The sequence below is a fragment of the Ursus maritimus genome, unplaced genomic scaffold (assembly GCF_017311325.1).
Source record: "Ursus maritimus isolate PB19 unplaced genomic scaffold, ASM1731132v1 scaffold_14, whole genome shotgun sequence".
Classification (NCBI taxonomy): domain Eukaryota; kingdom Metazoa; phylum Chordata; class Mammalia; order Carnivora; family Ursidae; genus Ursus; species Ursus maritimus.
In genome coordinates, this window is record NW_024423786.1 from 12,558,154 (window position 1) to 12,567,920 (window position 9,767).

General features: G+C 52.4%; 1 long non-coding RNA gene across 3 annotated transcripts; it reads right to left on the bottom strand.

Moving 5' to 3' along the window:
- Positions 1-3,311: 3,311 nt before the first annotated feature.
- Positions 3,312-8,698, bottom strand: LOC103669595. 3 transcript variants are annotated; one of them, XR_570345.2, is made up of 4 exons: positions 8,327-8,698; positions 7,748-8,066; positions 4,189-4,325; positions 3,312-4,008 (listed from the first exon to the last, which is right to left on the bottom strand). It is a non-coding gene; the product is annotated as an uncharacterized LOC103669595 (long non-coding RNA). The 3 variants fall into 3 exon arrangements; XR_005834527.1 differs by having other exon boundaries at positions 7,642-8,698; XR_570344.2 differs by having other exon boundaries at positions 7,748-8,697.
- Positions 8,699-9,767: the final 1,069 nt, after the last annotated feature.

The following is a 9,767-nucleotide window of genomic DNA, read 5'->3' on the forward strand; positions in this document are numbered from 1 at the left end:
AAGGAGAGACAACAGTAAAATGTCCATAACGATGTTAAGTACGCATTAATCTAGTTGTCTTTGTTTCTTCCACTCTCATTTTCCCTTGCTTCCTTTCTCCGTCTTTCTTTTTTTGGTTACCTCATATAGTCCTGAGTTTTTCCTTCTTTCCTCCCTCCCTTCCTTCTTCTCTCTCCTCTCTCCCACCCTCCTTCCTCCCTTCCTTCTCCCCTTCCCTCCCACTTTTTTTCTTTCTCTACCCTCTTTTTATTTTTCTTCAGATTCTTGTTTGTCAGAGAGAGAGCACAAGCAGGGAGAGCAGCAGTCAGAGGGAGGAGCAGACTCCCCACTGAGCAAGGAGCCCGATGTCGGACTCGATTCCAGGACCCTGGGATCATGACCTGAGCCGAAGGCAGACGCTTAACTGACTGAGCCACCCAGGCGGCCCTCTCTAGCCTCTTTTTAAAGTCCTGGCCTAGTGCAGGGAGCTATTTATGAATCACAATGGAGGCGGGATAAACACTGGGGCTTTATTCATTGTTTACAGCACTCATCCTCACACATATGGCACCCCTAGAGGAACCCACAGCCATGAACGCCAGTGCAGCACTCTGGCTTGCCCAAGATCAAGTTGTAGGTCACTGGGAAGGGCGAAAACCAAGGCAAATGGCACTCCTTTGATGCCCACCTCATGCCTCCGTGCTGGCTGATCTCTGCTTGAAAACTGCTAATTTGTTTAATCTGAACTCCACTGCGACTGAGGTCGGGCACTTGCAGGAACACCCTCTCTCACTGGTTTTGGCTTCGGCCCTTGCCTGACCTCTCGAGTCCCCCCAGAGGCCCAATGAAAGAGAAAGGAAGTGAGCACCAAGCGAAGACTGCCTCGGGGCTTTGAGATAAGCACCTTTCACTTGGACGTGTTGTAACTAGAAATCAAGGGGAGTTGACATTCAGCAGGGAGAGCTGGGTTATACCCAGGTCCTGGACTGCTGGGAGTGGGGGCTGGGTCTCCCAGGTAGATGCAGGGGTTACCCCTAGAATATGGCCTTCCTGAGGAAGGACAGGTGGTAGGTGAGGGGAGGGGACTTGGAAAACAATAAGCCCCTAGCTCCTTAATAACCATTTTATAGAGTTCTGGCCTTGGGGACAGGAAGTTCATGTACGTGGCAGAGTCTGCCCCCAACTCCCTCAAAATCTCCACCATTCCCAGACTCCCCCATGACCCCATGACAGCTCACAGAGTGTGTCTGAGAGTGTGTAAGTCGTTCTGCATGTGCCCACAAGCCCTGTTTGGAATGAGAGCCTCCTCCCATGCCCAAGCCCCTTAGGTGCCTCCACATGGGTTCCTCACCCAGGCGGGCCCTGCAGTGGGGTTCAGGTTCTCCCCTCTTGGGGCACCATCACTGGCAGCAGAAATTGCCTCCTTATCCACCCCTCTCCAACCTAGGGGAAGGCCCTTGGGCAGGGGAGCTGTGGGCTGAGGAAAGGGGGTCTGGCGCAGCTCCCACTTAGCACCACCTCAACTGGAGACAGAGCATGGAGGAAACTTGAGACTCCCGGGTTAGCTAATAGGAATATGCAGTGTCTGCTACCCGACTATTTTGTTTCATGGACTTCAGTCCCCCCCAGGATGCCTGACGCCGGGCACTACTATCTCCTCACCAGTGCTTCTCATGCTTTAATGTACACACACGTGACCTGGGGAGCTCGTGCAAATGCAGGTTCTGATTCAGCCCATTCTGGGAGGGGCCTGAGATCCTGCATTTCTGACCAGACAGGTGACTCCACTGCTGCTGGTCTGGGGCGACACTCTGAGTAGCAAGGCTCTTTCTAGCCGCCTTTCCGATGAGCCTGGAGGAGAGTCACTCAAGCAGTAGCAATGGGAGGTCTAGCATTGTGCTCTCGGAATTGAGATGTGCTGTGAGGGGGCGCCTGGGTGGCTGGGTAGGTTAAGCGTCAGACTATTGGTTTCAGCTTAGGTCACAGGGATCAGAGCCCTGAGATTGAGTCCCCCCTCCCCCAAATCGGGCTCCCTCAGCGGGGAGTCTGCTTGAGATTGTCTCCCTCTCCCTCTGCTCCTCCCCCCATGCACGCTCGCTCTCTCTCTCAAATAAATAAATCTTTAAAAACAAAAGAACTGAGATGTGTTGTGAGTATAAAATATACACCAGAATTTGAAGATTTAGTGAGAAAAAAGTGATGTGAAATATCTCTCTAAAAGCTTTTTATATTAATTACGATAAAATGATAATATTTTAGATGTACTGGGTACAATTAAATATATTGTAAAATTTATTTCACCTGTGTCTTTTTTACTTTTTTCATGTGAGTACTAGAAAATTTTAAATTGTGCATGTGACCTGCATTATATTTTCACTGAAGAGCGCTGGTCTAGAGCAGGGGTTGTCCATCAGGCAGGGGCGACGTTACCCCCAGGGGATATTTGGCAATGTCTGGAGACATCTTTAGGTGTCATATCTCAGGGTGTTGTGGCTCGCGTCCAACGGGCAGAGGCCAGAGATGCTACGTATCCTACAATGCGTAGGACAGCCCCTCACAACCAAGAATTATCCAGCCTAAAATGGCAATAGTGCCAACGTTGCGAAATTCTGGTCTAGAGTCACCTCCTCCACTGTCTCTGAAATTCTTTGTTTTATTCCCCGTCCATTCATTGTTTTTGTCCCCTCTACTAGAATACGAGTCCCATGAGACCAGGGATACCGGCTGCGCGTGGGCTCTAGAACAGTGCCCGCTGTGAGTCACGCGGGGCACTCTGTAATACACATGGAGGATCTCCCTACCCCCCTGAGCCAACCAGGTACTTTGAATCCATCCATGCAAATTAGCGCAGACGCACCAGCCCCGAGCTCTGAGCCCAGTGAGACCGCTCCGCCCTGCAATCAAGCCGGGACAAGACACACTCTAAACGTCTGGGCTGGACGGCCCTCCCAGTTGCACACGAATCAATCTATCAGCGGCGGGCATGAACCCAGGGAGCAGAGATAGGAATTGTCTCTGAAGGGCCGTCAGTCTTCTGCCCGCCTGCCCAGCTACACCCTGGCAGGCCTGTCACAGATCAGGCTGCTTGGGTTTCCAGGGATTTTACTTACCACCCAGGGGTGGTTTCAAAGGGCTGGCTTCAGCCCATCTGATCCGCCGCCCTTCTTTAGTTGCTGGGCCCGGAGGAAGCCCAGACCTAGGATTTCTAAGGAAGAGTCATCTTCTTGTAAAGGCTCTCCCTTCACAAGAGGCCGGTGGGTGGGGAGGGTGAGGCCAAAAGAACAACTCGGGTCCACCCAGGGCGTGCGAGGGAACAGAACCCGAGCAGATTAACTTCTCTTGTTCAGATAACTCTTTAATCTTCGGTGGAAAGTCTTGAAACCCACGGTTCTGGGCCCTCTCCTTTCCCACCCGACACTCCCTAAGGCGGGGCCCTGTCCCTTGGGAGTCGGGAGCCCAGCTTTGGCCCCAGAGCTGGGCTGTGCAGGGGGCACGGGGTGGGGGGGAGGGGCTCAGGTAAGTGAGGGAAGTACTCTAGGCCTCAGTTTTCTCTTCCATAAAACGGAGGGAGGGAAGTGTGTGTGGGGGGGGGTGTTGTGCTGATCTTTAAATCTTCTCGCATTTCGCATTTCACTCTAGTCTTCAAGAAAGAGTCCAGGCTCCTGGGCAGGGGCGAGTTTTACCCCCGGCAGCCTCCTGGGTGCCGGCCCGCAATGCACTTCCTTGCCTTGCGTTATAAATACATCTCAAGCTGCAGCTGCAGTGGCCCTTCAGGTCCATTAACGTGCCCAGCCGTCTTTGGACATGTCCTTCTGCTATTCCACGGAATCTTCTGGAGTCTGGCTTCACAGCCTGCACGGGGGAATCACATGGCACGTGTTGATGGTGTGCCCTGCAGCAAGTTACTTCACTCTCTCTGTGCCTGTCTCTTCTGAGACGTGAGAGTAACGAAGGTGCCCGATTTATAGGGTTATTGTGCTAGTTAGGTGAGGTGATGCCCGTACAGTTGTTAACAACAGTGCCAGACACCTAGAAAGCAACAGGGCAAAAAGCTCTAGTCATCATTATGATCAATTCTGGGAATTGTTCCCACTCAACTCTCAGGAATCAGCTCAGTGGTCACCTCTTTCAGGAAGCCTTCCCTGACTCCCACCTGCCAGCTGAAAAGTAGCTGCCCCTGCTCTGGGTTCTGACTCACCCTGAACTCACCTTGGTCACCACCCTTATCGCCTCTGTGGTAACGGCCTATTTACTTGTCTTGCTCCCCTCAGTAGACTGTCACTTCCTTTAGCAGAGGTTGGAAACGGACTACTTGCTGGCCCAAACCACACGTGTGCTTTACTGGACTGTAAAGAAATTTGGAAACGTTTTAATGGGAGGCAAGTCTTAAATAAAGTCTATGAAAAAAAATTTTAAAAAAATAAAGTTTGTTAAAAAACAATAGGATGATTTTATATAAAAACCTAGATTTCCAGCTTTTCTTGGAAAATTAGAAACTGTGCTAACCCAAGCTGCCATCATCAGCCGCACCGGCACAATGTCACCTTCGGCAGGCTTGCGATGTTGTTTGCGGCAGGCCCAACCCAGCCCAATTAGCTCACACCCTCTGCCCCAGAAATCCAGTGAGATAAGCCTATCCTCTTCATCTGGGCACTTTGGGGAGTGAAAGGGGGATGTGACTAATGACCACAAATAAACTGGACAGCCCAGGAAAAACCAGAGCATACACCCCCCCCCCCACCTCCAACGATAGGTCAGGGTCTGGGGCATCTTTGGGTCCCACACCACACACTTCCTGCTACATCAATGCTCAATAAATGGTAACAGCCAGAAGTGGCATTCTTGACCATTTGTTAACTCGGGCAGTCCTCCCAAGCACCCTGTGAGGTAGGGACTATTGTCTGCATTTCGCAGTTGAGGACACCGAGGCATGATCAGTTAGTAGCCCTTCTCAATTGCACAGCTAGGAAGTAGGCAACCAAGGCAGTCTGGGCCTGGAAGATTCTGTGTTGGCCAAATCAAGAAGCAACTCTCAAGGTCCCTCTCAGCTCTAAAAATCTGTGGTTCTTTGTGCGTTTTTTTCCTGTTAGTTTCTCCTTTCTCCCCCAAGGCTCTCCCTCCTTTTGTCCTGTCCCTTCTCTGACTCTGCTACTCCCTTGGCTCTCCCATTCTCTCCTTTTGTGTCTTTTCTCCTTCTTTTTGCCTCTGTCGCTTGCTGTGTCCTGTGTCCGTGTCTCTCACGCCCCTTCTCTGGCTGGACTTCCTCACCATCTCTCTTCCCATGTCTCTGCTCTCCCTTTCTCTCTTCCTCCTGCTCTTCGTCTCCCTCTTGCTCTCATGCATTCTGACCAACCGTGACTGAACAAACACTTTTGTGGTTGAGGAATATGTTTTCAGTAACTCCCCGTTGGTCATGGCTTGCAGGAATCCGACAAGCCAGGCACCGTGCCTTCTGCGCACTTTGCTGAGGACAGACAACAGAGGTCCCAGGGCCTAGAGCTGGAAGACTCTGACTCCACTCGACGCTCCACTCCCTCCCCACTCTCGGCCTGTGCCTCTGTCCTAGTCAGGAAAGCCCTGTGGTGGTCAAGCCTCTCAGCAGACAGTCTGCAGAAAGGGAAGCTGGACTGGGTTCAGGTCTTCTTTCCAACACACTGACAGGCAAGTAGGATTAATGGTGTGTCTTTCACCAAGAGCAGGATGACTAAAGGACATTTGTCACAAAGGCAATCCCGCCAGTGACTGTGATCAAAGTATATGAAACGAATGTCTTTTGAAGGGAGAAGACAATCTTAGAATATTTATTTTGAAGGCAGGGGGTAAAGACAACTTTTTCTTAACAAACAAACAAGGAGAAAAGGTATGGGGTGGGAGAAAATGGTTCTCCTTGCCAGCAACGTGTGCCCAAAATGAAGGGGAAGGCCCAGCAGAGGGAAAAGAGAGAAGAGAAGGGAACTTAAACAAGAGTCAGTTGGTTGAGGAGAGGTTGAGAGAGGGGGAAGAAGGGAGAGGGGTTGACAGAGATTTTTAAAAATTCAAGGTGACCCTTCAGTGCCTCAGCGGCCAGGTTGGCTCTGCTCGAATGAACGCGCATTTACTGAGGAAGGAAGGAGGAGGAGACGGGGGACAGAGAAAGACCACACAGCTGTCAATGCCCAGGCTCAAATCCCAGACTGGGCTCCACCCTCTTTTCACCTTGGTTTCCAAATGGGTGTTCTGGCGTGCAGGAGGGGAAGTGTTCAGACAGAGCTCGGTTGGTGGCTCTGAGTCAAGGCCCCACCCAGCCCGCTGCCAGCCCCAGGGGGCCCCTCGCCTGCAGGCCTGGCAGCTGCTGGATGTTACCAGGAGAGCGAGAGGCAGCAGGGGCATGGCAGGCCATTCGAGTTCACTCCAAATGACCTGTGGCCACAGGGTCTAGCTCCAGAGCTCTGTTGCTTGGGTAGCTCCATCCATTCTGGCAATTAATGGTGAGCTGGCTGCTGTTTGTGATTTCAATGTGGACAGTGCAAGGGAAACCGCCCTGCAGAGTGGTATGAGCCTAGCTGCAAAAATCTGTCACCAAATTATTACCCACCCACCTCTTCGAGTGTAAGCCCTGAGAGGGCGGGAACCCTGTTGCAGACCCCCCTTTAAAACCACGCTTGACATGCAGGCTGGTATACAGTTGGAGCTCAGTAATGGAATGAATGACTCAGGATGCCGTCAAATCTCCCTGCTGCTCCCCCCGCCCCCTGACTAGCTATATGACCCTGCTCAGTCCCTTGACCTCTGAGCTGCCACTTCCCTCATCAATACGACGGGATAATGCCCGTGAAGGTATAGACTAGATGCCTCACTCCCCCCCAGCTTAGTGAAATAAGTGGCGGGGGCACCCCGTCTGTAGTTGCTGCTCAAATATGGCAGGCGTGCAAATGGAGGAGATCTGCAGCTTCTGTTGCTAGTTAGCTCCAGGTGTGTCATACAGATGCTACTTTTTAGGAAGACAGTGTGGTGATGTGGTTAAGAGCTCATGCTCTGGAGGCCCGAACCTGGCTCCAAATCCCGCCTCCACCCCTCACTCCCTGTGATTCTGGGCAAGTCTATATGTGCAACAGCGCTGCCGTGAGGCTTGCCGGAGAGCCATCCCGCGCTCTCCCTGGCACATAGTAGACGCTCAGTTTGTGTTAGTCACTAGCACCGGTTTCCACCGCCAAACCCTACGAGGCAGACAAGACCGTCCCCAGGGTGCGAAAGAGGAAACCAGAGCTGGCCAGGTGGAGAGGCGTGTCTGCCGGCAGAACCAGAACTAGACATCTTCTGCCCCCAAGGCCCACCACAGCTGCCAGAAATAAGGCGGTGTATCACCCTGCCTGCCTCCACCCCTCGCCCCGGTGGAGAAGTGAAACACAAACCCACCAGTGTCAGAAAGAAGAGAAGGAACCAGCTGAGGTGCGGAGAGTCGAGTGGACCCCAAATCCTGCCAAAAGGACGGTCTAGGACAAGGTCAAGCGGAGGGCGGCGAGAGGGTGGGGGCAGTGGGAGGATAGTGTGACAAGAAGGAGACTGGTGGCTGAGTCGGCCAGCGGCAAGGGGTGAAAAGCCGATCCTGAGAATGCGGAAGGAAGCCCTTTTATCAGCGTTAACAAGAACAGAGAGGGAAGTTGTTTGCATCTGGCCAGATACCTCGGCTATGACCTCCTGTCTCGAAGAGAAGGGTCCCTGCAAGCTTTGCTTTCAAAAGTCTCTTGGGAAAAAACACATGGCCCCGATTCTTAGAAGCTGCCCTCACCCCAGCTTCATAAACGTCTCCGCAGCTCTTTGACCGGCTCCAAGGGGTGGGCCTTCCGCCTGCGGCACCTTCAGTCTCTCAGGAGAGTTGACATTTCCCAGGCTTTCAGCCTATCCATTTCACAGGTGAAGACCGAGGCTGGAACCGGGCCTCTCTGGTCCTCGCTCTGCCATTAGCCAGCTCTGGGGTCCTGGTGGCTTCATTTGTCGGGCCTCAGTTTTCCCATCTGCAAAGCGGACGTGTTTAGACCACATCTTCCTTTCAGGCCTTCCTCTTCCTTTCCCTCCAGAGGGTGTGGAATTCCAAGGCAAAAGTCACCCTGATCAGATGGTGTGGATTAGTTAATAACCCAGCACTGAGGTCAGCCTCTGGAAGCAATTTAAGATGGCCCAGGGATCTGAGATTCCAAACCCCACAGGCAAGCAGAAGTGTTCCCTCCCACACTGGGCCACCTCCCTTCCTGAGCAGTTCTGCTCCCATTCTGTGGGTGAAGCAGCTGCGCCTTCTGTGGAGCTCTGATGCCAAGCACGTCATAGGTCTTAGACCAGGCAGGATGCTCCGTCTGTCCCGAGCACTTACCGAGCGCGAGCCGATGGCAACCATGTCTTTCCTGCTCACAACAACCCTAGGTGGGACACGCACACTTTCCGTGTGCATTTTATACCCATGGAAGCCGAGGCCCTCAGGGGCACCTTGCCCAGGTCACGTAACTGCAGGCGACAAAGCAGAGGTTCGAACCCAACCTGAGTGACTCCCTCTGCCGGAGCCACCCCATGTAAATCAACACCAGGTGATTGGGATATGTGTCATCTTCTTCCTCTTTTAATTAAAAACATTTCCCCCCTTGTCAAGAACACGGATTACTTGCATTTTAAAAGGGAGAAACCGGGGCGCCTGCGTGGCACAGTCGTTGAGCGTCCGCCTTTGGCTCAGGGCGTGATCCCAGCGTTCCAGGGATCGAGTCCCACATCGGGCTCCTCCGCTGGGAGCCTGCTTCTTCCTCTCCCACTCCCCCTGCTGTGTTCCCTCTCTCGCTGGCTGTCTCTCTGTCACATAAATAAATAAAATCTTTTTAAAATAAATAAATAAATAATAGGGAGAGACCAATCGAAGCTTTTCCAGATAGCATGATGTGTTGTCTGGAATTTGATTTAAAAGAATCCAGTTTGGAGGGAAATATAAACAAAGCAAAACTGTGCAGGAATGGGTATTTCTTGAAGCTGGGTATTGGGTGTGAGGTTCTTTATACCGTTCTCTCCCATTGCGAACATGTTTGAAAGTGTCCCTGATCATTTAAAACCGTAATTTACATTTAGCATGTAAAAAGTAATTAATTCAGGAGAAACGAAGTGGCCCCGGGAAAGGCCCTGTCCCGGGGATGGTGGGGGGGCGTCACCCCGCCCCGCAGCTGAAAGCCCTCGAAGGGCACCTCGAGAAGGCATTCATTATGGCCTCTGGGTTCTGCTCTCCCTGGACCACAAGGGCCCTCTCTGCATCCAAGAGAACAGTCTGCCCCCAAACTGCCAGCCAAGTGGCGATGCGTGTTAGGGTTCCTAACCTAAGCCACACTGTGGTTTTGTGACGGAGTTTGGAGTTATACAGGATTCATGTTCACCCAGTCGGGACATCTGGGGAGTCTCTACCCAATGTGCCAGCAAAGGCACAGCGGCAGTACATATCCTGGGGCACCCAGAAAATTGGGGGGAGACGAGATCTCTGACTTCCACACGATGGCTAAGTTGTCCGGAGCGGCCCCTCTCCACCGGCCCCCAAAGGCCTAGTGCCCTCTGCCCGTGCCTTCACTCAGTGTGCCCCGGCAGCTCCACGGGTCCCTCCAGACGTCCCCAAAACAAGGACACCTCCTGTCTGCAACCTTCCTTGTCTGCAACTGCTCCTTCCGCAGACAAGTGAAACTCAGCTCTCTACTGGCCTTCATTCTATTAAGCTGTAGTCGGGCACTTATTCAATGATTATGTATTGAGCACCAGCTGTATGCACTGGGGTTATAGCACATAGCAAA